The sequence below is a fragment of the Lactuca virosa genome, chromosome 8 (genome assembly GCF_052849685.1).
Source record: "Lactuca virosa cultivar CGN04683 chromosome 8, Lactuca_virosa_CGN04683_v6, whole genome shotgun sequence".
NCBI classification, from domain to species: domain Eukaryota; kingdom Viridiplantae; phylum Streptophyta; class Magnoliopsida; order Asterales; family Asteraceae; genus Lactuca; species Lactuca virosa.
The window spans coordinates 305,718,522-305,737,451 of record NC_136433.1 but is presented as its reverse complement, the minus strand read 5'-3'; the positions used below and the strand labels follow the sequence as shown (position 1 = coordinate 305,737,451).

Sequence of the window (18,930 nt, the reverse complement as noted above, 5' to 3'; positions counted from 1 at the left end):
ATTTTTAGAAAACCGTATGATTTCACGAGAATCAATAATCGATGATTACATTACAAAATAAATAAATAAATAAATAAAATACAAATCATTTGATTTTACAAGAAATATCTTTAAGAATTTAATTTTGTAACCAAAAATCAATTACAGTCTACTAAATCTTGGAAAATCATATTTTTATATCTATTTCAATAATTTGGTACACTCTGAAGATATGTCTCTCTCACCCTTAGCCCTCCTTCCCGTTTCTCTTGATCGTCGGCCAAAGAAAGAAGAGGACCGGTGGTTGTCGCCGGCCAAGACAACAAGCTGCACACCCCCTGGATCGATACTTCTTCGGTTGTCCTTCCCAACCCTCCTTCTCTTCCCTTTTCTGCTCATCGATCTCGGCCAAACACCCCCCTGAAATATTGTTGCTATTATCCTTCTTCTTCTTCTTCTTCTTTGATTTCTGCCATGAACACACACTTAAGTGTGTGTTTTTATTCTTTTTCTGATACAACCACGAGAGCCAGCTGCCCCTCTCTTTCTCGTCCTTCCTTCTTCCTGTTAAATACACCCAATCCAAACACCCATCGATTTCTGTCAAAAATCAAACCCCAAACCCACCAAGACTCCACTGATTTTCAATCAAAACAAAAAGGAGAGAAGAGGAACACCTGTGATTATCTAGCCAGAAACAACCCTAAACACCTGCCCTCCTTCCCGTCGATTGGACCAGCAGGAAACAGCCCCTTTCATCACTACTGTCGGCAACAACAGTTGTAGTCGCCACCTCCTTCTTTCCTTCCTCGAACAACCCGAGCAACTCCTCCATTTTCGACGACTGATGCTATTGCCTTTCTTCTGCAGGGTTGCTGCCGGCGACTACACATCTGAAACGAGAAGGGTTTGCCGAAAATGGATGGCTGCTCCTCGTCGCTGCTTTCTCCTGTTCGTTCCAATCAGACGCAAAAACGAAGAGGATGAAACCCCCTATCATTTGTGTTTATTAGCTAGACCAGATCGGTCCCTACACTTAGTTTAAGAAATCAAAAACCGCCTCTTGCTGTAATTGTTGATCAAAAGCCCCACATTTGTATAAATTGTTTCAAATCAGCCCCTCATTGCATGAACCTGATAAAAACATCTTTCTAGTTGTGTATTTTAACCAAATCAACCCTAGTTTGAGTTACTTAATCAAATCAGCCCTTCCTCCTCGTTTTTATACCCAAAACAGTCACATTTATATTAAATTGTTACAAAATCAATTTCCTTTGATTTGAAAATATTACAAAACGGTCCCGATGGTTTGTTTTAAACTCAAGAAGGTGTAAAATACGGTTTGTCACGACAAGCTTCATCAAAATGAACCTGGATCGACATCACGCATCAAATGTGAGTTTCTACGACCCCTCTTTTACAGTTTTAATATTTGGGAGAGAATATATGCGTGTCTATCAAAGTTTTCATGATTTTCAAGTTTTATATACAAAATAGCATCATACTTTATTATTGGTCAAAAGTATATGAAATAGCAATCTAAAAATGTGATAAATCAATAATAAATTCATTAAGTTAAAGTAGATTGCTAAAAGATAATATAATTATATTTTGTCGTGAATATTTATATAAGAGTAGTCAGATTTGTAGTTTTGGTCCCTAAGTTTAAAAATTGATATGTTAAATCCTTGTGGTTTATGAATATTGCAGTTTTGGTCATTGCTTCATATAAAAAGACTAACTTACCCTTCCTTTTTCTTTTTAATTTTCTTTTAACAATTTATTATTATTATTATTATTTTATATTATATAACAATTTTATTTTTTCTTTATTTTAATAGAATTTTTATAAATTTCATATAAAATTATATTTATTTTTTTAAAATTAATTTCCTAACTTAGTATATATATATATATATATATATATATATATATATATAATTTATTCTTAACTTTATTTATTTATCTTTGTTTTTTTGGTTTAAAAATCATTTAATATTTTTGACATCTTATTCGAATATACGATTTAATATATTTTTTTACGTTTTGTTCGTTCACAATATATAACGTTTTTTTCTTTTTTTTTTTTTTATTTTTTTTTTTTATTAATGTTTTGCTCGAATAAACAAATTAATATAGAACCTCGGATAACTATCAAACATCAAATATAATTATTTAATGTTGATTTTTATGTGTTTTTTGTTTACATCATTCGTTTATGTGCTTTACTTTCATTTTTTTTATTCAGCTTTAAGAGGTTTATTGTTACTTTTTAGGATAAACAACTATCATACCATCATAACAACTATCAAAATAACAACTATATTTTAACAACTATTTGTTAAAAGAATAATCTTAAATAAAATATATCGCTTGTTAATACCCATTTAGTATATATACTGTCTGAAATAATAAAAAATTACTCTCGTATTTATTTTAACAAAAGAAATATGATTCAAATTAAAATACGAGGGAAATTTTTATGATTATTTCAGACAATGAATATTTAATGGATATTAACAAGCGGTAGATTTTCTTTAAGATTATTCTTTTAGCAAATAGTTGTTCAACTATAGTTGTTATGACGATATGATAGTTGTTTATCCTAATATTTAAGATTATTTGTTTAAAAAGTAACAATAATGTAACAACCAAAATTTCCAACCAATTTAAACTTTTCGAAAACAACACAAATCCATTAATTATTACAAAAAGGTTTTCAATTAGTTTATTATCAGAGTATCCCAGAAACATCAACATAAAAATGAGGAGCGGTACGATCACGACTTCGTCTTGCCACGATCTTCTGAAGTACCTGAAACAATACACTGAAATTGTAAGCCCGAAAGCTTAGTGAGTTACCCCCAAAATACCAACCACATAACCATACACATATCAAATCATATCATAATACAGAACAGCCATGCATATCGAGTCTACAGTGTGACTGGTCCGCCCGCACCGGCCTTCAGTCCACCTGGTCCACTCTCTGAGTCTACAGTATGACTGGTCCGCCCGCACCGGGCCTTCAGTCGGTCTGGTCCACTCCCCGAGCCTCGGCACGTCTGGACCGCCCTCCTGGGCCTTCAGCCTATCCGGACCGCTCGCTGGGCCTACGGTCTATCCGGTCCGCCCTGGGTATGTTGGCCTACAGCACATAGCAGGACCCGCCTCAACCCAACCTCAGTCAAACCACCATGTGCACATAAAACAACCAATCACATAATAATCCCCAGACAAACCGATCTATCAGATCAAACAGCATAACATCATCCTAATTACCAGGATACCGACCTAACCGGTCACTAACATAACATTACCCTATATACCAGGATACCGACCTTGACTAGGTCACTAACATAATACCATCCTAATTACCAGGATGCAGACATAGCAAATCAATACATATCAAACAAATACCCGGATTCCCATCCGATAAAGGGTCGGCCTTGGTGCCTTAGATCCTGTTGATATAGTGAGGATAACTCACCTTGCAACTGCCGAACCGAATCACGAAAGCACAAACCCGAAGCACTGCCTCCAACTTCAACACCTATCATCATCAAAGATCCAAGGACATAAATATCCAAAAATTACCATAATACCCTTGAAGGTCAAACTGGTCAAAGTCCATCTTCGTGATTGATCCTACTCGCCGAGTCAACCCATTGACTCGCCGAGTTCCTAAACTCAGGAAACTCTCATAACACGACTCAACTCGCCGAGTCACCCCATGACTCGTCGAGTTCCATAATCTCCGAGTCTTAACCTGACCAACTCACTGAGTCACCACTCAACTCACTGCTCTGAGTCTAACCAGAAGAGGTTGGGGATTCTGCGTCGTGACTCGCCGAGTCCACGGCAACCTTCATCAGACTCGCCGAGTTGTTCTTCCAACTCGTCGAGTCCAAGATCATCATCATATGACTCGCCAATTCACCCATGCGACTCGCCGAGTCACTACGCGACTCAATGCCTGAAACCCTGGCCCAACTCGCCGAGTCATCTCCCAGACTCGCCGAGTTCATACGTGCATTCCCATATTCGGGAGATACAGAGCTACTCCTTTGCTCCAAACAATAGATCTGGGTCCCTAGAGTGCATTAGCAACATAAAGTTGCTACCTTTACGTGCTTCATGTCCCATAATTCCAAAAACCAATCTAGAAAGGAACTTAACTCATGGGGAATGGCTTTTGCATAGCAACTAAAAGGGCTTTCTGCATGTTTGATCCAAATAGAACTCAGATCTGGAGTTTCAACTCCAGATCTAACTCATGCACCAAAATCTCATCATATTATCTCCAAACAAACCCTAAACTCCATGAAAGAGGGATCTAGAAAGGAGAAGGCCAAGGATAACGATTCATTACCTCCAAAACGACCTCCCACTGAAGAATAAACCGAATCTCCACAAATCTCCTTGATCCAAGCTCCTTGATCTTCAAGACCTCTTCACAAATTACTTATCCAAGCTCCAATTTGCTTCCCAAGGACTCTCACACACGAATTTAGGGTTTCTGGATCTCAAAGGGTGCTAAGGGGGCTGAGGGGAGGACATTAAGTCCTTTAAATAGGGTGCAAACCCTAAGATTAGGGTTTTCCTCTTCCAGCACTGACTCGTCGAGTCCAGCCGCCGACTCGGCGAGTCAGGCCACTTAATCACGTGCCCGGCACTCGCTTCGACTTGACGAGTCAAGAGACCTACTCGTCGAGTCCCTTCCTTAATTTTCACATAACACCCTTCAACTTCTTGCTTCTGAACTTGGGATGTTACAATTCTCCCCCACTTAGATCAGGCTTCGTCCTCGAAGCCTGCTGCAGCGCACCATTCCAGATGATACTCACACAATGCATCTACTGATCTCACACCGGCCCAGTTCCCTTCAAACACTACTATCGAATCCCTATAAAATCCATCTCTTCCCCTACAAGGTCCGGACAACCGCCTCAAGCCGGCCACCGGCTTCTTTTCTCTGGTGACAACACTTATCAACTAAGTGCCACCTGATGATACTATCATACCTCCGTCTTACGCATTCATTCGCCGCCTGCGAAAACTGGATACCATAATAAACCACCGGGTCCTGGCCCAGTGTTAACCTGCTAACCCTTGCCCAACTGGCGCTACTCCTATCGAAATGCACTGATGGAAACTCATCCCGTTTCCTCCCTGAGTCGAGTCCATTACCGCGCTAACATGATAATACATTCCACAGCTTCCGAGCAACTCTCATGAATGCCCATCTATAACGCATAAACACTCATACCTGGCCCAAACAGCCTCGTGCTGGAATTCCAGGTACATCTATGACGGGTCCAACCATCCCTTAGAGGGAACGCCACCGCATACATAACTCATGACTACATCCATACTTGGATTCCAAGGATCTACCCTTGCATCACTTCCGAACTCCTTTGATTCGACATCAGCGCTAACCGTTCCACCACCTCAACGAACATCCAACCCGGATGTGCTTCCATACAACTGATACAATCTCAGTGCTCACTATCAATAACCGAAATACTTCCGATCATCCATTTACACTGCTGCTTTCCCTTCATATGACCCACACTCCTTCCCGGAGCTACATACCTTTCCCTTCCATTCTTCAAGGAAGTCTACTCAACGACCTTTACCACATCACAAGTGTCATGGTGCTAAAACTCCACTTTACACCACCCATGCAGAGCAACTGCTACTCCCTAACTCCCATATACACTGAATCCGATCACACAGCTAACGAAGCCCATACACGGCCTTTAGCTAACTCCATCATCATGACCAATACTTGGGGCCAGACCTTATCGATTGCTATTTCACGACGACATACTCACTCATTCTCCGCATTCAGGTCTACTAACACATACCGAGTCTTCAACATGACCGGACCGCCTTACCAGGCCTTCAGCCTAACTGGACCACTCTCAGAACCTTCAGCATGTCTGGACCGCCCTCCTGGGCCTTCAGCCTGTCTGGACCGTTCTCCGAGCCTTCGGCCTAACTGGTACGCCCACCGGCCTTCAGTCTATCCGGACCGCTCAAAAACTATTATTCATCACCCTGAACCACTCTTCCTGGGAATCTCTCCCATGCAGTCTGTTCTAGCCCTCTAGGGTTCCGAACTCCAGATCCGTTCCATATATTCACATTCCGGCCTAACCCTAGGCCTCACCACAATCAATCACTTTCTCTAAAAGCCATGGACTGTTCCCTGCCCCACGTGTCTATCACCACATTCTCGGCTAAAACACTGCTGGATCCAACAGCTACCCACCTTGGATGCTTGCTGATTCACCTGAGAATTTTCCAAGTCTCCCCACTTAGTGCACCAACTACTAATTACCAATGGCAAAATCGGCATGACTCGATCGACTCCACTTGGTATCGACCCCTTCTCCATGAACTAATTCCCTCTGGAGTGAGCACCCTCCACAGAACAACTCTCTCGTCATCGCACATCCCGAACTCTAAGGAAGTTCGAGTCTCAACTGAACACCTCTCACATCGCAGTTGCTATTCCTTGCAGCGAGATCATATATCTTATCTTCCGACCATGAATCCTCCTGGACGCTAACCACTACAACTCCTAACTACTAGGATCCTCAATCATACTACGAATCATGCGGAAAAAGGTAGACAGATTTGCAATATCACACAAATAATAAGATAACAAGATGGAAACATACCCGCAGCTGCATCTGGCTCCGCCCTAGCCTCCTCTGCTATAAGGTGGAAAACGCGTCCCTGAGCCCTCGGAGGCTCCGCTCCACCCTGACCCCCGCCCGCAATCCTCAAATTGGCCGGTGCTGGAGCCTGCACCGGTCTTGCATCAAGATGTGGACAGTTGGCCCTCAAGTGCCCAACCTAATGGCAATGATAACAAATCCTCATATCCTGAACCGGGGCCGACTGACGGCAATCCCTCGCATAATGCCCCTCTCTCCCGCACTTGCGACACGCACCACCGGATCGGCAAACTCCGATGGTTTTGGACCGTTTCGGCGCCGGCTGCGACTGCACCGGGGCCTGCCTCTGCTCTCGCAACTGCAACTCAATCTCCAACTCACGCCGCCTGGCGGCCTCCTGCAACTCTAACAAGGTATCACATCTCTGCGTGGACACAAACTGCCGGATATCCCTCTTGAGCATACTCAGATATCGGGACATCTGAGCCTGCTCCGAAGCAAACTCCGGGCAAAACATCGCCCTCTCAGTGAACATCATGGTGATCTCCGTCACCGTCTTTGAATCCTGCTTTAGCTCCAAGAACTCCTGAGCCAACCTCTCTCTCTCAACCCGCGGAACATAACGAGTACTGAACATTTCCCGGAACTGATCCTACGTAACCGCAGCCCGCTGCGCATCAGAATAAGATCCCCTAGTCAACCTCCACCAATCCTTCGCTCCGAGCCTCAAAAGGTTCAGAGCACACCTCACCCTCTGATCCGCAGGGCATGAACACGTGAAGAAACAACCCTCCACGTCTGACAACCATTTCATAGCAATGATAGGATCCTGAACTCCATCAAAGGTAGGGGGCTTCTTATTATCGAAGTCTCGATACTGAAAACCTCGACCGGTTCCTCCCCCTGCCGTTGTTACAGCCGCTGTAGCTGCCGCGGCAGCCGCCTCCGCAAGAGATGCATAGCGCTCATCAAAGTACTCAACCATCGCGGTCTTGATCGACCCAAACATCTCTGGCAACTCAGCCCTGAACATGGCAGCAACCTCATCATGCAGGATCTCGCGAATCCTGGCATCCAACTCATCCGTACTCATCTGACCAATGACCTCGGGTGGTACTGGTCCATCCTGACCACCCTCTCCTGATCCCGATCCCGAACCGGATCCTGCCCCGAAACGTCTCGTAATCGCCATACTGCAATACACCAACAAGACCCTTAGACACATCACATACTCGCCCGGGGAACTATCTCATAACCGACACCCTAGAGAGTTATGACTTCCTTGATACGCGTATGGGTCCTGTGCTTTCAGTAGTACGGGCTCATACTACCTTCCACACCTACCCATATTTGTCTCAAGTATCACCACAACACTCTAACCATATACACACACACGGCGAGCGCTCAATCCTCACTCCTAGAGGAAAAGCTGAATATCTCATATAAGGAAAAACCTAGGCTAGTAGGCATCACATAATCAGACAATTCTATCATGCAATTCCTGAAGATCCCTAGCCTAGTACTAGCATGCTGTTTTAACATATCACATAATCAAAATAACTTGTATGGTATTTTGGGGTTACTTACTGGCTCTGGCTGATCGTACCCTCTGCATCCTCCTTTACGTATTTCGAAAGCCTTTTGAAAACCATTTTGAAAATCCCCCCTTAATTTGAGACTGGATTCACACGAATGTTCCTCCAATTCACTCAAACCAATGCTCTGATACGAACTTGTAACAACCAAATTTTCCAACCAATTTAAACTTTTCGAAAACAACACAAATGCATTAATTATTACAAAAAGGTTTTCAATTAGTTTATTATCAGAGTATCCCAGAAACATCAACATAAAAATGAGGAGCGATACGATCACGCCTTCGCCTTGCCACGATCTCCTGAAGTACCTGAAACAATACACTGAAACTGTAAGCCCGAAAGCTTAGTGAGTTACCCCCAAAATACCAACCACATAACCATACACATATCAAATCATATCATAATACAGAACAACCATGCATATCGAGTCTACAATGTGACTGGTCCGCCCGCACCGGCCTTCAGTCCACCTGGTCCACTCTCTGAGTCTACAGTATGACTGGTCCGCCCGCACCGGGCCTTCAGTCGGTATGGTCCACTCCCCGAGCCTCGGCACGTCTTGACCGCCCTCCTGGGCCTTCAGCCTATCCGGACCGCTCGCTGGGCCTACGGTCTATCCTGTCCCCCTGGGTATGTTGGCCTACAGCACAGAGCAGGACCCGCCTCAACCCAACCTCAGTCAAACCATCATGTGCACATAAAACAACCAATCATATAATAATCCCCAGACAAACCGATCTATCAGATCAAACAGCATAACATCATCCTAATTACCAAGATACCGACCTAACCGGTCACTAACATAACATTTCCCTATATACCAGGATACCGACCTTGACCAGGTCACTAACATAATACCATCCTAATTACCAGGATGCAGACATAACAAATCAATACATATCAAACAAATACCCGAATTCCCATCCGATAAAGGGCCGGCCTTGGTGCCTTAGACCCTGTTCATATAGTGATGATAATTCACCTTGCAACTGCCGAACCGAATCACGAAAGCACAAACCCGAAGCACTGCCTCCAACTTCAACACCTATCATTATCAAAGATCCAAGGACATAAATATCCAAAAATTACCATAATACCCTTGAAGGTCAAACTGGTCAAAGTCCACGTTCCTGATTGACCCTACTCGCCGAGTCAACCCATTGACTCGCCAAGTTCCTAAACTCAGGAAACTCTCATAACACGACTCAACTCGCCGAGTCACCCCATGACTCGTCGAGTTCCACAATCTCCGAGTCTTAACCTGACCAACTCACTGAGTAACCACTCAACTCACTGCTATGAGTCTAACCAGAAGAGGTTGGGGATTCTGTGTCGTGACTCGCCGAGTCCAAGAACAGACTCGTCGAGTCCACGACAACCTTCATCAGACTCGCCGAGTTGTTCTTCCAACTCGTCGAGTCCAAGCTCATCATCATATGACTCGCCAAGTCACCCATGCGACTCGCCGAGTCACTACGCAACTCAATGCCTGAAACCCTGGCCCAACTCGCCGAGTCATCTCCCAGACTCGCCGAGTTCATACGTTCATTCCCATATTCGAGAGATACAGAGCTACTCCTTTGCTCCAAACAATAGATCTGGGTCCCTAGAGTGCATTAGCAACATAAAGTTGCTACCTTTACGTGCTTCATGTCCCATAATTCCAAAAACCAATCTAGAAAGGAACTTAACTCATGGGGAATGGCTTTTGCATAGCAACTAAAAGGGCTTTCTGCATGTTTGATCCAAATAGAACTCAGATCTGGAGTTTCAACTCCAGATCTAACTCATGCACCAAAATCTCATCATATTATCTCCAAACAAACCCTAAACTCCATGAAAGAGGGATCTAGAAAGGAGAAGGCCAAGGATAACGATTCATTACCTCCAAAACGACCTCCCACTGAAGAATAAACCGAATCTCCACAAATCTCCTTGATCCAAGCTCCTTGATCTTCAAGACCTCTTCACAAATTACTTATTTAAGCTCCAATTTGCTTCCCAAGGACTCTCACACAAGAATTTAGGGTTTCTGGATCTCAAAGGGTGCTAAGGGGGCTGAGGGGAGGACATTAAGTCCTTTAAATAGGGTGCAAACCCTAAGATTAGGGTTTTCCTCTTCCAGCACTGACTCGTCGAGTCCAGCCGCCGACTCGGCGAGTCAGGCCACTTAATCACGTGCCCGACACTCGCTTCGACTCGACGAGTCAAAAGACCTACTCGTCGAGTCCCTTCCTTAATTTTCACATAACACCCTTCAACTTGTTGCTTCTGAACTTGGGATGTTACAAATAAAACCTCTTAAAGCTGAATAAAAAAAATGTAAAGAACATAAATGAATGATGTAAACAAAAAACACATAAAAAAATAACATTAAATAATTATATTTGATGTTTGATAGTTATCCGGGGTTCTATTTTAATTTGTTTATTCGAGCAAAACATAAAAAAACGTTATATAATGTGAACGAATAAAATGTAAAAAAAACATATTAAATAGTATATTCGAATAAGACATCAAAAATATTAAAAAAAATTTAAACCACAAAAACAAAGATAAATAAATAAAGCTAAGAATAAATAAGAATATGATTATATATATATATATATATATATATATATATATATATATTAGATAATTAATTTTAATAAATAAAAATAATTTTATAAGAAATCTATACAAATTCTATTAAAATAAAGAACAAATATAATTGTTATATAATAATAATAATAATAATAATAATATCAAATAATAATAATAATAATTGTTAAAAGAAAAATGAAGGGTAAGTTAGTCTTTTGATATATAGCAAGGTCCAAAACTGCAATATTAATAAACCACAAGGATACAACCTATCAAATTTTAAATTAAGGGACCAAACCTGTGAATCTGACCAAAGCACAGGGACCATTTCTGTAATTTACTCTTAATATAATTATTGAGAAAAATCACAAGATTATATGTAAATTGCTATAATAACACAAGTTGATATTATAAGTCACAAAAATGATGACTTTATATGTGTAAGCTGAAGTATCTCATGGATGCATGGAAGGATATAAAAATGACCAAAAATATCAATCGTGTATAAAATGAAAGTCCATTGTCATATTTGATGGAAAGACCAAGATTATGAAAATATATAACTAATAGTTAAATTATCAAAAACTAACATTTAATATATATATATATATATATATATATATATATATATATATATATATATAAAAGTTATGTAAAAATGAATGTATTATTAATATATTTTTATATTAAATATAAAAATATAACTCATTTTATTAAGTTATGTATTTTTACTGCAATAAATAACATGATCAACTTCAGGACTTAAGAGTTGTTATTTGTGAAATATTATATTGTATTAATCACGTGAATTATAAATATCATAGAAATTGCTGGTTTCATGTTGGCTGAAACCTGGAAAGTATTATAAAAGCAGTCGTTATGCTGCCCAAATTTTGTCATAACAAAAAATAGGAATTTGGAAATCCATTGAGTCTTACGTATCTCAATACTAAAAGACTTCAATCAAATATTATTCCTAAACAACAAAATCATAAATATTCAAAAAGCTTATAACGGGAAGTTTAGGATTAGGATGCCTAGACACATTGTTAGGATCCAACACTTAAGGGTCTCCCTGTACGTGTCACGTTGTTTATAAAAGCCATATGAGTTAGGTTCATTTCCTAAGCCATTTGGGCTATGTTGTCGGGTATACTAAGACTGTGTGTATTGGTGAAAACCCTTTATTTTTATAACCGTTAATCCGCAAGGAACGACTAACGACAGGTATAAGTGTCATACTATTGATCTTATACGGTTCGACCGCCCGCCTGGGGTTGCTAGCTACAACCTCGTCCGACGAGACAAATTTAGGTGCTGATGTTAAATTTTCGTTAAACATTACCATGTGCTATAACGAGGTGAATGACTTTAGCATGCCCTACTATGGAGTCGGTGCAAAAAGTGTAGTGTCACGAGTTCGGTTATGAGTTCATTATAAAATCTCAGTTTTGTTTCGTTACCGTATAGAATCGATATTGGGTTTATATGGGGTTTTTGATCACTTATTATAGTTGAAAGAGACTGTATGTAGTGGGATAGTTTGAGACTCAAAATGATAAGGGTCAATACCATAAATTAAGTCATATAACACTTAATTAATAGCATGGCACACCTGATTAAGGTTTAATAACTTATAGTTAATAAGTTATTTTTATAAACCATTTGTTTTTATACGAGAATATAATATTTATGTGGGAGGAGTCTGCCCCACTGGTTAAGTGTCAGTTCCCAAATTAAGTAGTTAACACTTAATCTATGCCACGACATGATTTTACAAAATTCATAAATTCAAAACTTGTGAGTTCTACTGTAACATCCCGATTTTCACGACCAAAAAATTTGTTTTTAATGAAGTAATTTATAAAATTGTTTACTGAAAAACATCATCGAACCATATCAAATCATAAAACCATAGTCATATGTCTCAACCATATCATCAAAATAGTAATAATGTCAGAGTACAATCCCATGGATCTCAAAATGTGGAAATCATATGTGTGCGATGCGCTGCTACCGTGTCGGCTCCTTCCCCTTCGCTGAAGAGGTACCTGAAACAAAACTGAAAATTGTAAGCACGAAGCTTAGTGAGTTCCCCATCACACCACATACCATAAACATATACTGCCTATCCATCAGTATCTTTCAACCGGTATCTGACTGGCATAATCGGAAGCTGGACTTCCCTTCGGTATCTTTCAACAGGTAGCCGGGAGCTGACCTCCCCTTCGGTATCTTTCAACCGGTAACCGGGAGCTGACCTCCCCTTCGGTATCTTTCAACCGATAACCCGGAGCTGACCTCCCATTCGGTATCTTTCAACCGGTAATCGGGGACTATTTCACCCCTACCACTACCATATAATAACATATCATGAACATACTGCTAGGCATGCATGGGCACTGTCTACCCCTTCGGTATCTTTCAACCAGTAACAGGGGACTATTTCACCCCTACTACTCCTAACACATATATCATAACATCCTAGCACATAAAGCATATCAGATAGCAGCAACCCAGACAATTATCACAAAGACAATCATCTAATCAAACAACTCCTACTAGCAGGCCGACATTGTGGCCGTAGACCCACTCCTACTAGAAGGTATCTCACCTCAATGATGTGAAGTGTCTGAACTGTCCTCGATGTTGGGATCAGCTCCTCTCAAACTCCTACACATAACAACCTTCCTTAATTACCATTTTATACTCTTAACCCTTTCAAGGGTCAACTCAAGTCAAGTCAAAGTCAAGGTCAACACCCTGGTCAAAGTCAACTTTTGGTCAAAGTCAACATCTGGTTGGCTCAACTCGCCGAGTTGGTCCACCAACTCGTCGAGTTCCATAATCCACTAACATCCTGGAACTTCGCTCCTACTCGTCGAGCCTTTCAAGAACTCGTCGAGTTCTCTTTATACAGAATCGGGACCTTTTGCCTGCCGAGTTCATCCTTGAACTCGTCGAGTCCTTCTTCATGCAAGTTGGAATGTTAGTCCTTGATTCGCCGAGTCTTTCCTTGACTCGTCGAGTTCTTATTCATATACCTTGGGACATTGCCTTGAACTCGCCGAGTTCATCCTTGAACTCGTCGACTTCTTCGATCTTCAAGTCCATATTCCAGTCCATCTTGTTGAGTTCTCTTCTATACTCAACCAGATCGATCAGAAACAGAAAAGGTTGGGGAACCATAACCCGAATCGCCGAGTCCCCCAAGGTCCAAGTCTACCAAGTCGATTTCAATCGGGCTTAATGCATCCAGAACCTAGATCTGGCCTCCTAGGGTCCATATTACACGTAAAGTTACAAACTTTACGTGCATGCAAGGCATCATGAGCCAAAAACACCATTTAGAAGTCTAAAATGAAGTCTACAAGATGCATGGGACTCCCATGGCCATAAAGTTGGCACCTTTATGCCATGGGAACCCTTAAAGGTTCAAGATCTGAAGTACAACTCCATGGATACTTACAATCCTGAATATGGCTTCACTAAGACCTAAAAAAAGTAGAAAATAGCCTTCAATGGAGATCTAAGAAATGAATAGTCAAGGTATCAGCTTTATACCTCAAATGAGTTGGGAATGTGCCAAAACCTCTGGATCTACTTGCTTTCTCTTGATCTCCCAAGCTTCCTTCTTCTTCTCAAACTTCAAATACACACAAATGGCACAAAAAGATCAAGAACACTCAATATTCGATTAGGGTTTCGTGAAGAGAGTCTGAGGGTGATGGAGGCTGGAGTGGAGACCATATAAGTTGTTTAAATAGGGTGCAAACCCTAAATTTTAGGGTTTCATCCAGACATGCCTACTCGTCGAGTCGGGGCTTCTGACTCTGCGAGTAGACTTTTCCACCCGCGTCCAATCACTCACACCTACTCGACGAGTTGGGCCTCCAACTCGTTGAGTCCCTGTGTAAATATGCAAGAACTTGTAATAAAAATACGTACCGGGAACCGGGCGTTACATCTACATATAAACTATACCATTTCTTGTATGAACTTTAATAGTAAAGTTGGTTATTTTATATTCTCACAAAGGGTAACATATTTTATTTTTATATAATTTGATATTCAAAATCTTTATATAAAAATGCATTTTTGATATAAGTCTGACTTACTTATATATATTTTGACAAATTTTGTACTTTTGGATTTGAATGCATGATGTTTCTAAATGCAACCAAATACACTTTTAGAACTCACTTATTTTATACTTTTGATAGAAAAGTAAACATTTATAAAAGTTGGTCAACCAACTAAATTTTATATAACACTTTTGGTTATTAAAATACTTTGTGTCAAAACCTGTAGAACACACCAACAATTTTATTGATGTATCTTAATGCATGTATTCTCAGGTTATTTAGCAGGTTAGAAGTGTTCGCTCAGAAGACCCTCCGTTATTTATATTATACCTTTGTAAACGCCGGATTGTTAGGCGTGTGTCATGATTTAGCAATAGTCATTATCAATGTAATTTCTATTTCGGTAATAATAGAAGATTATATTTGTACTGTTCAACGTGTTGAATAATTGTGATTACTGATTTACGTCGCGCACCTCGGCGTTTCTGCCGACGGTCGGGGGTGTGACATTCACCACGGAATTCAAATCCGAAACGGTAATGTGAGTTCATCACTTATCTTCTCTATGCTCTATTCCTTAAATTCTCGGAACCTCAAATCTTTTGAAACTGGTCCTTTAAGATCTTCATGTGTTTTTACCTTTGATATTCAGTTTGAGACCGTGCCATCTCAAACTCTATATTACGTACTAATGACGTGTTTATCTTCTTTCCGAAGTATCTTATGACATATCATCTCGGAATCTGATTATTCCGAGATTCTCTGCAATAAAAGAACTTTAAGGTTATCATTAAAGTTTTTATTCCGAAACGTTTTTCATTAATATATTAACGATAATTTTTCTTTATGATTATCCTCTTAATTCTCAATAAACGTGCTTTCGCACACGTCCAATAAAGCAATGAGGATATCTGAATTGAATCGACGATTTTCTCTTTTGAACAAACATACGTCCCATCTTTCGTTCGAAACAGTCATTTAGGAAGCCTTTTTAGGCAATGCATTTAATGCAAACCATTTCGTGTTCGGGTGTCATCATTCCATTCTTGGACCTGACCCGAAATATCCAACATATAAAAGGATTTTGAATCCTAATTGTTCCCACTTTTCACTTTTGCTATCTTCTTCCTAGAGCCTTCTCTCTGTAGTCTGTTCTTCAAGCTTTCAAACCTTCAACAATGGCGTCTTCTTAAACTGCTCCCAAAGCTTCCAAACCTTCATCGAAGAAGAAATCTTCAAAGGGATCTACCTCATCTTCATCCACTGAGTTCATCCTCAGATAAACAACCCAGTCGTTTTCTCTTGATTCTGTGGATTATGACGAATCCATCCGCATCATGATCGAATTCATCTCCCGCCACCCTATCGTAGTTCCTCTCACCAAAAATACCTAACCCTAAACTTCCTCTTCGTATTCTTAACAAAGCATTTGAACACATAAAAATTGAGGGTGATGTACTGGAAGTGAAGATTGATGATGATAAGACTGTTCTAGTCCACAAGAACACTTTCCTCAAAGCGATCGACATTGCAGAAAACCTCATAGGTTTTCGCGTTCAGAAGCCAACGACAAGAATTTCAGTTGTTTCTGAATCAATTTGGGTACAATGGAGAATTCAAAGCTAAGGAGTTCAAGAAGTCTATTGTTCTCGACCTATGGACCGTACTGATGTGCTTAATTCTTCGAGGATTGTCCGGAAAACATGGTGGTATAGACACAATGAGCAAAGACTGGCTTTATGTTGTGTACAACATCATCTCCGGAAGAGATAATGTAGTTGGCTTAACCGAGGTGCTATGGCAAGACTTTTGGAAATTCACTGTCAAGAGGAAGCCCAATGAAATTTCCAATCCGAGATTCTAGGCTCTGATGCTACAACAACTGTACTTTGAGATATTTGAAGCCATTCCTCTCAACTCAGATATCAAATAGTTATCTTGTTATTTTAAAGTTATAAATACTTATATTTTACCAAACCAATCTGCTTTCGGACCTATAAGACGTTTTCCAGTACACATGTTAGCTACAATTCCATCCGACTCACCATATCTAAAACGTCATCTTGAGATTTCGGGTGTGTTCAACCCAACACAATCTACCCCAATCTCAGATGATCCAGCCTCGAATGTGAACAAATCAACCTCTTCAGGAGGACGTAAGAAGAAGATGGCCAAACGAAATCAATCACCCTCAAAAGTCTGAGTCAAAAGAGAACCAAAGCTGGTGAATCCTCTCAAAAGGATTCACACGAAAATGTTTGAACTGACTGTGGGTCTCAACCTACCTCTCCCATCCACTCTTCTGAAGTACCTTCGGAGTTTCAATATCACACGTACACACTCAAGGGGAGTCTGCGTATAATCTACCCCCATCTTCTTTAAAAATGGTTCAGGTATTGAACAAAGTCCCTTGAAGCCCCCTGGGACACACTCACGAGTCATTTTGGAAATCCATCTCGATTCTACACAAGCACAATCAAGGGCACCTGTCTCTGATTCTAAGCTTTCCGAAGCTAGAGTATTCCCTCCTACTTTGAAAGACACAACTGGTCTGATACTTGCTTCAGGTAAAGGACGATCGGGTAATTTTGACAACGACTGGTCTGATTTTGTTGACAGGGCTCATACAAGACATTTGGAGCTCACCAGAGAACAAGTTCAATATACGCTTATTTCTATGCATCAACGTGCTCTCCGAAGTTGTTTTCCTTTCACTTTTCCATTCGACGAAGAAACTGATCAGACTCTCAAGCCTTCCGTCGAAGCTCAAAAGACTACTTCTACAGGAGATGTTCCCGACTCTACAAATGTTTCAGATGATCCTCCTCTGAAGTTCACAAGTAAAGAAGCTCCCAAGCCTCCTACTGAAGATGATCTCTCCGATGAGGTCATGTTCGAAGATGACAACACAACAGTTGGTGCTATTCTGATCCCTACTACTTTTAACATTCTACAGAAGCCCTCCTCCTTGAAACCATTTTATGATTTTGGTCTCTCCTCGTCTCCGAGGAATCCAAAGAACAAGAAGATGTTAAAGCCAAAAAGCACTCCTCTCCCAAAGTTACATTGGAAAACGATTAAGGTAACGAGGCTCAAGCTAATCCAGAAAATGATGATGATAAGAAATCTGAAAGTTCTACCTTGGACACAAGATCTTCAGGTGAAAATATTGCAGATCCTTTTGCCATGTTAGAACTTCGATACAATGTTGCCTTAGCTATCTCCAAAGTTGAGTCCCTTGATAAGAAAGTCGCAGGCCTTGATTCGAGGCTTGATCAAAAGGTTATAGGTCTTGACTCCAAGCTCGATCTTATCCTTAAATCTATTTCCGAGATCCAAGCTGCTGCTCCATTGGAACTTGACCGATCTAATCAGCTCGATTAGCTCATTTCCCTTTGTCTCAAGCACACGATCGAATATGTTGAACATAAATACAATGATAGTCTCGACCATCACATTTCTACCACCACCATCATGCTGAAGAATCACGATGATATGATTATTGCTACCAATGAACTCATCAAGCAGACTCATGTTCTTCATGAGAAACAGATTCAACGACTCGAAAAGAAGATTCGTCAAAAAGATGCCATGAACATGGTCATGCAAGATGTGCTCATCAAGCTCATACGTTCAACTTGTAACATTGTGGATGTTCCGAACAACAAGTTCGATGAGATGCTCATTATTATGGATGAAACATTTTACCATCTCAAAGCTCAAGCTCTTACAGACGAGGCATACGACGCTCTCACCAAACAACTCAACACAAATTTTCTACGAGTATTTGAACGGTTGGAGGAACTTAAGACTGAATCCGTACTTACATCGAAGGTAGGACCGTCCCATGCAAGAGGCGGGGAAAGAGAAAGAACAATTCAATGGAAACCCATCTCAGATTTTGTGCTCTGAGATGAATCAACCGATGAAGAAATTCTTGAGGTCAAAACTCTTGAACCTCTTGAAATAAGTGATGAAGAAGATGAAGATTTAGAT

At 40.6% G+C, this 18,930-nt stretch overlaps 1 long non-coding RNA gene across 1 annotated transcript; it reads left to right on the top strand.

Moving 5' to 3' along the window:
• The first annotated feature begins 540 nt into the window (after positions 1-540).
• Positions 541-15,481, top strand: LOC145133290 (uncharacterized). The gene is made up of 3 exons (XR_013718524.1): positions 541-761; positions 850-1,374; positions 15,208-15,481. It is a non-coding gene; the product is annotated as an uncharacterized LOC145133290 (long non-coding RNA).
• Positions 15,482-18,930: the final 3,449 nt, after the last annotated feature.